General features: G+C 37.9%; 1 long non-coding RNA gene across 1 annotated transcript in view; it reads left to right on the forward strand.

The window, feature by feature from the left end:
* Positions 1-9,114, forward strand: part of LOC133562958 (uncharacterized) — a 29,566-nt gene extending 20,452 nt beyond the window's left edge. Inside the window, exons 3-4 of the long non-coding RNA XR_009808965.1 lie at positions 5,442-5,580; positions 7,925-9,114. This is a non-coding gene — a long non-coding RNA (uncharacterized LOC133562958). The remainder of the gene's footprint in view (positions 1-5,441; positions 5,581-7,924) is intronic.
* Positions 9,115-12,079: the final 2,965 nt, after the last annotated feature.

Below are 12,079 nucleotides of genomic sequence, written 5' to 3' on the forward strand. Positions count from 1 at the left end.
TAATGCGTGGAATGACGTGTTGCCTTTGAAGACGTCAACACATTTTATTGAAGAAATAAACCTAAAAGAAGAAAAATTGATTTTGCTTTCTTTTTTACATGTCAGATTATTATGATCCGACACATCTCACTGCTATATTGTTTTATAATTGTTACCTGCAATCGCTAAAATATTACTTTTTTTTCTAATAACACTATGAATAAATCAGACATTTACAATTGACGTATATATCGCAAGGTATTATTACCTGTATAGTAATACAACGTTCTATCATTGATGTGTGTAAAAATTTTTTTAAATAAATAAAAATAAAATCATCCCGCCAGACCTTTCTTTTTTTTCTGTTTATGTCAACTGATATGTGTTATTTTAAAGTGTGAATGTCCATCCATATGTCTTGTCATAACAAATGACCTTTTTCTTTTTCTTCTGGACCATCCTCGCACCTCGCCTCCATTGTCATGATAATACTATTGTCATTTTAACCTTGTTTTAACATTGTCATGATAATACCATTGTCCAATTTTTTTTAACGCTCAATCTGCAATCTGCCCGTCGTATACGCCGGGAATTGCGTTTATTAAAAAAAAAAAAAATACAAAAAACTATTTAAATATGCTTTTTTTTTTTTTTTTGATATTTATTTATAAATTTCAACAATTACAAACAGTAAGTCAAAGAACAATATACAACATTATGAAAACAGTACAAATCCCTATTTAAATATGCTTATTTGTCAACTCCGGCGACAGTGACGTCATCGTGGAAAATAGCAAAATAAGATAATAATAACGTGTGAGTGTGGGCAGCACACATACCACAGTAAGGATGTGTCACATGAATATTAATACAAAATGCTGATTTGGCAGGATACACTCACAATTTTATGTTTTTTTTTGTCCCCCCTTTCATTTATTATTACGCCATTAAGTATTTAGAGAATTGATTCGCAGGCCAATTAAAAAATGTGTTCAATGGCTTGACCCGCGTTTATTGTTCATCCAATAATTGTTTTACGATTTGAAAAGGCTGCGAGTGATGGTGGCTGGCATGTGCCACCATGCAGCTTTCATCAACATAAATCACCGCTGCTGTTTTTTAATGCTTTTTTTTTTCTTGTTCTTGTTGTCGTGGATGCACTTAAAAAGATAATTTAATGTATTTCCTGTCAGAGGACATGACTGGGAATTTTACAAGTGTGTGTGTGTGTGTGTGTGGGGGGGGGGGGACTTTATTGTCTATAATAACAGAAGACTTTCCTGTCTATAATCAAATCATATTGATGAGGTGGCGACTTGTCCAGGGTGTACCCCGCCTTCTGCCCGATTGTAGCTGAGATAGGCACCAGGCCCCCCGCGACCCCAAAGGGAATAAGCGGTAGAAATGGACGGATGGATAAATCACATTTATATGCCGCTCATATTGGTTCCTTTTTTAATCTTTCCATCAGTGTTGTTATGCTTTTTAACTGGCATGCAACATTATTACCACAAGTCAAAATGGACTCACAAGCATGTGATTTCTCCCAGCCAATCAAGGCAGACATGGTAACAGCATGCAATATTGTGTATTTATTCAAAGGAAATTATGTTGCATGGCTATCTGGAACATTGCAATAATTTGGATGGATCATTTCATTTTCTTATTCATCTCCTTCATTGACATGCATGTTTGATTGATAGACAATTATACCTTAATTATACATTTACACACCAAAGCCTGAGAAGGAGCAGGATGAAGAAAAATCTTATATTTTCCTGCCCCCTTCAACATAATACGTAGTCTTTCTTAATGGATGTCATACAAACCATCAAATACACCCAAATATAATGAAAACAAAACAAACAAAAAAACACACAAAAAACTGCAAAACTTCATGAAGTACAAACTGAAAAAACAATATATACCTCACATGATGATACAAAACCAGACAAAAAATAAGTAAAATAATATATATACAGCAAAATGTAAACACTTATGGCTGTCCATATGATCTTATTGTTCTGTCTTTATATATATTTTTTCAATTGGAATATGTTTTTATCTCATTGTAAAAAGAATTCCATAGTTGAACCCCCACCACTGATATACACATTTGTTTCAAAGTTGTCCTTGAATACTAATGTTGGAAATGACTTTTTCTTCCATGCACTGTACTCCCAGAAGTGATGACAAACATTTTTTTTAAAATTTGCTGGTAATGTTTTACTTTTAGCCTTAAACATGACACATCATGTCTGCAGCTTTACTAACTCCTGTAATTTCAATAAACCACAATTAATAAATAATATGTTAGTGTGTTCTAAATAATCTACTTTATAAATAATCCTTATAGCTCTTTTCTGTAGTTGATAAATGCTTTTATGAATAATGAATAATCACCATTGCATTATGATCTCCGCTCAGTTGGTTTTTACTTGCATTCCCAAAAAAGAAAAAAAAATATACTCGGGCAATTTCATCTAATCAGATCGTAAAATAGGAAATTATCATAAAGTTTACTTTGCGCTTCAGTGGTACGATGCTATCATTTAATTTTTTTTGTTTGTTAAATTGCAGCACATATTATTAAATTGTTCATTTATATTTGTGTCTGCAGTTGCATTTTAGTGTTCTTACCAATGAACATACATGCGCACACTTATGAATTTGAGACTTGTATTTCATTTACCCTTTTTTTTTTTACGTATAAAACGTGACTGCAATTAGGTGGCGACTTGTCCAGTGTGTACCATGCCTTCCGCCCGAATGCAGCTGAGATAGGCTCCAGCGCCCCTCGCGACCACAAAAGGGACAAGCAGTAGAAAATGGATGGATGGATGGATGGAAAACATTTCCATTACATGGAGTCAAGTTTTTTCCATGTATTTGCTTATTGAGGGTAATTTGTTTTGGGTAATATTTTGGATGTTGCTATGTTTACTTATCAAGTAAATATAGATCTCCACTCTGTTGGGTTTTATTTGCATTAAAAAAAAAAATAACACTGCAATTTCATCGTAAAATATCAAATGATCATAAAGTTTACATTGCGCTTCAGTGGTGCGATGCTATCATTTTTATTTTTATTTTTGTTAAATTGCAGCACAGATGATTAAATTGTTAGTTTATATTTGTGTCTGCAGTCGCATTTTAGTGTTTTTACCAATAAACATACATGCACACATATGAATTTGAGACTTGTAGTTCATTTACAAAACATTTCCATTGCATGGAGTCAGGTTTTTGCAATTTATTTGTTTATTGAGGGTCATTTTTTGGGGATTATATTTTGGATGTTGCTATGTTTACTTATCAAGTATGCATAGATCTCCGCTCTGTTGTTTTTTACTTGCGTTCCAAAAATAAAATACACTGCAATTTCATTGTAAAATATCAAATGGTCATAAAGTTTACATTGCGCTTCAGTGGTACGATGCTATCATTTTTATTTATTTTTTGTTAAATTGCAGCACAGATTGTTAAATTCGTTCATTTATATTTGTGTCTGCAGTTGCATTTTTAGTGTTCTTACCAATAAACATACATGCGCACACGTATGAATTTGAGACTTGTAGTTCATTTACCCTTTTTTGTTTTACGTATAAAACATTTCCATTGCATGGAGTCAGGTTTTTACAATTTATTTGCTCACTGAGGGTAATTTATTTTTGGAATATCTTTTGGATGTTGCTATATTTACTTAACAAGTATGCATAGATCTCCGCTCTGTTGGTTTTTACTTGCATTCCCCCCAAAAAATAATACACTCGGGCAATTTCATCGTAAAATATCAAATGATCATAAAGTTTACATTGCGCTTCAGTGGTACGATGCTATCATTTTTATTTTTATTTTTGTTAAATTTCAGCACAGATGATTAAATTGTTAGTTTATATTTGTGTCTGCAGTTGCATTTTAGTGTTCTTACCAATAAACATACATGCACACACATATGAATTTGAGACTTGTAGTTCATTTACAAAACATTTCCATTGCATGGAGTCAGGTTTTTGCAATTTATTTGTTTATTGAGGGTCATTTTTTTGGGATTATATTTTGGATGTTGCTATGTTTACTTATCAAGTAAATCTAGATCTCCGCTCCGTTGGTTTTTGCTTGCGTTCCAAAAAAAAAAATACACTGCAATTTCATCGTAAAATATCAAATGATCATAAAGTTTACATTGCGCTTCAGTTGTACGATGGTATCATTTTTATTTATTTTTTGTTAAATTGCAGCACAGATTGTTAAATAGTTCATTTATATTTGTGTCTGCAGTTGCATTTTTAGTGTTCTTACCAATAAACATTCATGCGCACACATGAATTTGAGACTTGTAGTTCATTTACAAAACATTTCCATTGCATGGAGTCAGGTTTTTACAATTTTTTTCCTTACTGAAGGTATTTTATTTTGGAATATATTTTGGGTGTTGCTATATTTACTTTTCAAGTATGCATAGGCGGGCCTATACTCTCCGTGCCCTGCAGGTAAATGCCCCGGGTTGTTGTTTTCTACGTAACGTACAGTTAGCCCTTCCACCGATTTACCCTGTCAGCACTAATGAGGCAATTATACCTCAGGCGGAAAAGATCGGAAACGAATCTTCGTGACGTTTGTATGACAAAATGTTCAGGAAGCAGCTGAGCGTTGGTGGGACCTTCTCGGTGTCAATCTGTCCGCCCCAGGCTGCGGCCCTGCGGGCGGTGTGATACATCATGTGCACCAAGAGAGGCCGGGGTCTTCCTGCTTCGCTAGGACGAGGCCAGCTCCAGTCCACGTTGACCTCTCACTTCATTCCATCTTTGTCTTTGCTCAGACACCAGCCCCTTGTCCTTCCTCCATCCCCAAGGAGGCAATAACCTCCCCGTAGCAAGTGCTTCCCGGTGAGCGGTTGTCATAGTAACTTGTGGGCCGGTCGACATGACAACCCCACCGTGGTCCAGAGATAGATGATAGGCCATGCAGGAGGGGGGGTAGGCCTATACCCCATTAATTTGGTTTGCCTGGTTCAGATTCAAAATGTGTTTTTTTAGCCCTAACCTCAAGGGCGAGGTTGATTCAGCATCAAGCTGCTTTACATTTATACAAGTATTTCTGCGACAACGTCTGCCTGCGGGCAGCGTGGTTATCTGCTTCTTGGCGGACATTGTTGAAAGATAAACATATTTGCCAACCTTTATTTTCTGCTCGATAAGAATACGTTTTAATTTAACGCCGTCAACTGCTTAAAGATATTCCCCAGTGGCCTCCGCGCGCATTTTTGAATACATTTTTTTTTTTTGCTTGTTAAATCTGAATACCGTATATTTGAACCCTAATTTAGCTGGATTTATGGCGCAATATATTGCTGCTTTAACCATAAACTATACAAATTCCATACAAGACTTCTATGTGACGCATTTTTTTTATACCTTGTGTTTATTACGGCCGTTTCATTTTTCATGCCGTGGCCGTAGGAGGGACGCCTCGGCGGGAAGCGGGCGCTCCTCTGGACGAGCGAGAGCGAGATGATGAATGCAAACCAGATCGAGAGGTGGTGGTGCTCCGCTCAACCTGACCTTTGACCTCCGCAGATGTGAGGCCGACGACGTGGAGGTATTTTTGGCATTTTTTTCCTTTAAGAATGGATGTTTATCAACAAGGCTGATGCCTGGGAGTTCTGTACATTAACACACGTTAGCGGTACGGTATGTGTTTCATTTACGACAATAGGTCCAAGAATGCATTTGAGTACTGAAACAAATGGAATAACTGCAGAAGCCCAAAATTAACTTCCTTTTTAATCAGCATTTTGTCAGTATTGTGTATACATGACATTTATTTCCGTCATATAATCAACCATCAACCATTTTGTGTGACCAGTTTAACAGTACAGGTTAGACATATTTAACAATCATACTCATTTACACAAAAAAAGACGACCGAAAGAGGAATAGGCTGCAGCCTATCCCACATCTCACACTATGTTCTGTTTTTCATTTTACATTACCTTATGAAATAATGACATTATTTAAAAATCATAATGATTCCACATATTCTGGCAGGGGTGTCAAACTCGTTTTCTTTGAGGGCTGTATTGTAATTTGAATCGCGATTCTCACGTTGTGTGATTAAGAATCGATTCTCATTTTTAAAAAATATTTTTATTTCTTTATTTTTTTTATTCAATCCAACAAACCGATACACAGCAATACCATAACAATGCAATTCAATTCCAAAACCAAACCTGACCCCGCAACACTCAGAACTGCAATAAACAGAGCAATTGAGAGGAGACACAAACATGACACAGAACAAACCAAAAGTAGTGAAACAAAAATGAATATTATCAACAAAAGTATCAATATTAGTTATATATTCAGCATAGCAGTGATTAAAAATCCGTCATTGACATTATCATTAGACATTTATAAAAATTAAAAAAAAAGAACAATAGTGTCACAGTGGCTTACACTTGCATCGCATCTCATAAGCTTGACAACACACTGTGACCAATGTTTTCACAAAGATAAAAAGGGTCTTATTTTTGGTTCATTTAATAGTTAAAACAAATTTACATTATTGCAATCAGTTGATAAAACATTGTCCTTTACAATTATAGAAGCTTTTTTAATAAAATCTACTACTCTGCTAGCATGTCAGCAGATTGGGGTTGATCCTGCTGAAATCCTATGTTTTCAATGAATAGAGAATTCTTTTAAATCGGGAAAAAATCGTTTTTTAATCAAGAATCGTGTTGAATTGAAAAAAAAAATTTGATTTTGAATCGAATCGTGACCCCAAGAATCGATATTGAATCGAATTGTGGGACACCCAAAGATTCGCAGCCCTTTATATATATATATATATATATATATATATACATATATAGGGATGGGCTTCTATATATATATATATATATATATATATATATATATATACACACATATATATATATATATATATATATACACACACACATATATATATACAGTACATACATATATATACACACACATATATAAATATATGTACATACATATATATACATATATACACATACATATTTATACATATATATATAAACATACATATACATACATACATATATACATACATATATGTATATATATATATGTAAATGTATAACCACCTCATGATGTTCTTGCACAATTACCTATGCATTTGATTTTTTTCACTGTACAAACATACATAAACACATACTGTACATATACATTCACTGTAAAAACATGCATATACACATACATGTACATATACATTCACTGTACAAACATACATAAACACATACATGAACATATATATTCACTGTACAAACATACATAAACACATTCATGTACATATACATTCACTGTACAACATACATGTACATATACAAGTACATACGCATACATACACTCCTGCATATAATCACGTTTCATCAAACATATATTAACGTTGTTGCCCTAGAGGAAACTGGGGGTAACACATGGCACACTGACTCCTGTTGCTATAACAATGTACAAGGTTAATATAGTTGGTTTGTCTTTATTCCCCTCCAATCATCTGCTTTCTTTTGTATTTCATGTTATCATTACATATATATATTGCTGATAATAGAGGTAGTTATTGTTATTATTCATTATCAACAGTGCTATTTCTATTGGTATTTGTATTGATCCATTTGTAGTGTAATAATGTTCATTGTCATTTCTCTATTATTATTTATTTCACCAACCGCTTCTTTGATATCACTTTCACTATCATATTTGTACGTATCCTATTTGCTGATGTTGTTCTATTGCTGTTGTTATTGTTGTGTTTGCTGTTGTAGTTTTTGCCTCTCTGTCTAATCCTCCTCTTTTCACCCCAATTTCCCGCTCTGTCTCCCTTTTTTCTCTTTCTATCCCCGCCTGCTCCTGCCCGGCTGCACCAAATGATAATATAAATACATTTAATAAAGTCAAATATAAATAAGGCAACAAGAGAAGTATCCCACACTTCTCTTTTGTAAAGTAAATTTGTACAGCCGATATGTGCATTGACATCTGAAAAGCTGGACAGGACAAAAATTAATAAATAAAGCAAATGAATGGATAATTGGTATTGAAATCATAGGCCAAAATGAGAAAAAAATATTTAGATGTGTATTTCTATTCTTACAAAACAATGTTGCGATACAGCATATAAAGTTTAAAAGATGTGCAATTATGTGCAGTATGTATATTTTTTGTGTACTTTATTGACACACGTTAATTCAAGGCTTTCTCAGGCCACATGAAATAATGTGGTGGGCCAGATCCGGCCCCCTCGAGTTCGACACCTGTGCTGTATTTGCACAAGACGCCTGAACTATACATTCAAATTGAACCGCCCGCATGCAAGATGGAATAACCTGTATCACTATTCTGCCTGGACCAGCAAACGTGATAACGTTCTCCGCGGACTGGCGGAATACTTTGGGCAGTTATGGCTTGCAGCGTGTTGCATCCAACTGAAAGGTGTGTGTCATATTTTTGCCTTGCTAATGTTGCCAAAATGAGGTAACCAAACAACTCAGGTATTCTGGCATGCAACAGTTAGACCACACACACAACAGTCAACATATTTGGAGATTAATATCTGTCTGACAGTGTGATACTTTTTTCTCTAACCTTTCCTGGGCAAATAATAATAATGATAATAATCTTGTTGGTCTAGATCAGGGGTGTCAAACTCAAATTGAACAAATTAACCTTTTAAAAGAAACCCAAACAAGTTTTGCATTGAATATTGAACAAGGACGGCTTATAAACTTTACAATGACATGCAAAGTCGAGTTTTAAATAACAATAATGATAAATAAAAATATCAATGGCATATATCAAATACAAATTTGAAAGAAAATTGAATGCCTCTTTTCTATTTGCAGCCTTATGAGGTAAATATCAAAATAGTTTTTCCACAGGCTAATAAATCCATCCATCCAACTTCTTCCGCTTATCCGAGGTTGTGTCGTGGGGGCAGCAGCCTAAGCAGGGAAGCCCAGACTTCCCTCTCCCCAGCCATTTCATCCAGCTCCTCCTGAGGAATCCCGAGGCGTTCCCAGGCCAGCTGGGAGACATAGTCTTCCCAACGTGTCCTGGGTCTTCCCCGTGGCCTCCTACCGGTCGGACGTGCCCCAAACACCTCCCTAGGGAGGTGCTCGGGTGGCATCCTGACCAGATGACTGAACCACCTAATCTGGCTCCTCTCCATGTGGAGGAGCAGCGGCTTTACTCTGAGTTCCTCCCGGATGGCAGAGCTTCTCACCCTATCTCCAAGGGAGAGACCCGCCACCCGGCGGAAGAAAATTAATTTGGGTCGCTTGTTCCCGTGATCTTGTCCTTTCAGTCATAACCCAAAGCTCATGACCATAGGTGAGGATGGGAACGTAGCTCGACCTGTAAATTAAGAGCTTTGCCTTCCAGCTCAGCTCCTTTTTCACCACAACAGATCGATACAGCATCCTCATTACTGAAGACGCCGCACCGATCCGCCTGTTGATGTCACCATCCACTCTTCCCTTACTCGTGGTCAAGATTCCGAGGTACTTGAACTCCTCCACTTTTAGCAGGTTCTCCTCCTCAACCCGGAGATGGCACTCCACCCTTTCCCGGGCGAAAACTATGGACCCGGACTTGGACGTGCTGATTCTCATCTAAGTCGCTTCACACTCGGGTGAGAACCGATCCAGTGAGAGCTGAAGATCCTGGCCAGATGAAGCGATCAGGACCACATCATCTGCAAAAAGCAGAGAGCAAATCCTGCTGCCACCAAACTGGATCCCCTCAACGCCTTGACCGCGCCTCGAAATTCCATCCATAAAAGTTATGAACAGAATGGGTGACAAAGGGCAGCCTTGGCGGAGTCCAACCCTCACTGGAAACGTGTCCGACTTACCGCCGGCAATGCGGACCAAGCTCTGACACTGATCATACAGGGATGGGACCGCTACAATCAGACAGTCCGATACCCCATACTCTCTGAGCACTCCCCACAGGACTTCCCGAGGGACACGGTGGAATGCCTTCTCCAAGTCCACAAAGCACATGTAGACTGGTTGGGCAAACTCCCATGCACCCTCAAGAACCCTGCCGGGAGTCTAGACCTGGTCCACAGTTTCACGACCAGGTTGAAAACAACACTGTTCCTCCTGAATCCGAGGTTCGACTATTCGGTGTAGCCTCCTCTCCAGTACACCTGAATCGACCTTACCGTCTAATAAATTTGAAAATAAAATAACAATGACTAAATCAACCATTCAGGCCTTTTTACCGCTCAGTTTGCCACGCACTGATCTAATCTGACGTGACCAAGCCAGATACCTGCCATCTTTTCTTGGACGCTAGTTCATTGGTGGGGTTTGGTGGTAGCAAGTTGTGGAAAAAAATGCCAACGTGGCACTGCCATATCTATTATTGTAGTCACAAAGTGCATTATTTTTTTTAACATGCCTCAAAACAGCAGCTTGGAATTTGGGACCTGCTCCCCCTAAGAGAGCATGAGACGGTTAAGGTAGCGGGGGGTGTATATTGTAGCGTCCCGTAAGAGTTAGTGCTGCAAGGGATTCTGGGTATTTGTTCTGTTGTGTTTATGTTGTGTTACGGTGCTGATGTTCTCCCAAAATGTGTTTGAGTACAGCCACCCTCAGTGTGACCTGTATGGGTGTGGACCAAGTATGTCTTGCATTCACTTAGGTGTGTAAAAGCCATGGATATTATGTGATTAGGCCGGCACGCTACGGCGGTGCATTTAAGGCACGCCCCCAATAGTGTTGTCTGGGTGGAAATCGGGAGAATGGTTGCCCCTTGGAGATTTTCGGGAGGGGCAAAATGGATACATGGACGATACAGCAGAGAATTGGGAGAATGTCATGTGGTCAGATGAAACCAAAATAGAACTTTTTGGTATAAACTCAACTCGTCGTGTTTGGAGGAAGAAGAATACTGAGATGCATCCCAAGAACACCACACCTACTGTGAAGCATGGGGGTGGAAACATCATGCTTTGGGGCTGTTTTTCTGCTAAGGGGACAGGACGATTGATCCGTGTTAAGGAAAGAATGAATGAGGCCATGTATCGTGAGATTTTGAGCCCAAACCTCCTTCCATCAGTGAGTGCTTTGAATGGTTGACCAAATACTTATTTTCCACCATCATTTACAGATAAATTCTTTAAAATTCCTAAAATGTGAATTCCTTGATTTTTTTCTTTCACATTCTGTCTCTCACAGTTGAAGTGTACCTATGATGAAAATGACAGACCTCTGTCATCATTTTAAGTGGGAGAACTTGCACAATCGGTGGCTGACTAAATACTTTTTTGCCCCACTGTATTTTATTATATTTGGTGTTCGGCACAAAGGGGGAATTTTGGGCCAAGATCCCTGTTGAGGTAGTTGTTGTTACTACTGTTGTACTGTATCTCAATAACGATGCAGGTGTACCTAATCTTGGGCACGGCATTTGTCCAGTTTGATCATGATTTAGTCTCACTCTTCATTTGGCCTCCCGGTTCGTGTGGTCCTTTACTTATTGGTCGGGATATGTTCCGTGATGTGTTTGCTTCATTCCATTTTTTTTTGTTGTTGCCTCCTGCCTTTGACAGATGTATTTCCCCTTGGGGATCAATAAAGTGTATCGTCTCATTTCGTCTCATCTCATCTCATCATCCCCGGCAACGGCCTCCTGCGGGGGGACGTTAATAATATCAGCGGTAGGATGTAGATGAGTGTGCCTCAATGTTTGAATCCAATCACATGGGCCATCAATTGAGAGATGACAGGCGGGGAGACGGATGGATGGACGGACAGGAAAGATGCATCTTGTGTTGTTATTCTCTTATACAGTCTTCCATAGATCTCGCCTATTGGGGAGTGCCAGTAAACGTGAGCAACAGTGACGCACCGCGGTCAAAAGCTGTAACTACAGAAGGCGTCCCTGCCGTTGTCAGAAGTGCGTTAATTATCGTGTTTGTAGGAAAATGTAAAAAATATGTACAATGGTACGATCAATAATTAAAAAAAATCCTATGATTGGCGTAAATTTGAAACCTTTAAACACAAACAGGAGACGTCGTGTACTGGTGCTGTGCATCG

The sequence above is a fragment of the Nerophis ophidion genome, linkage group LG12, assembly GCF_033978795.1.
Source record: "Nerophis ophidion isolate RoL-2023_Sa linkage group LG12, RoL_Noph_v1.0, whole genome shotgun sequence".
Taxonomy (NCBI): Eukaryota; Metazoa; Chordata; class Actinopteri; order Syngnathiformes; family Syngnathidae; genus Nerophis; species Nerophis ophidion.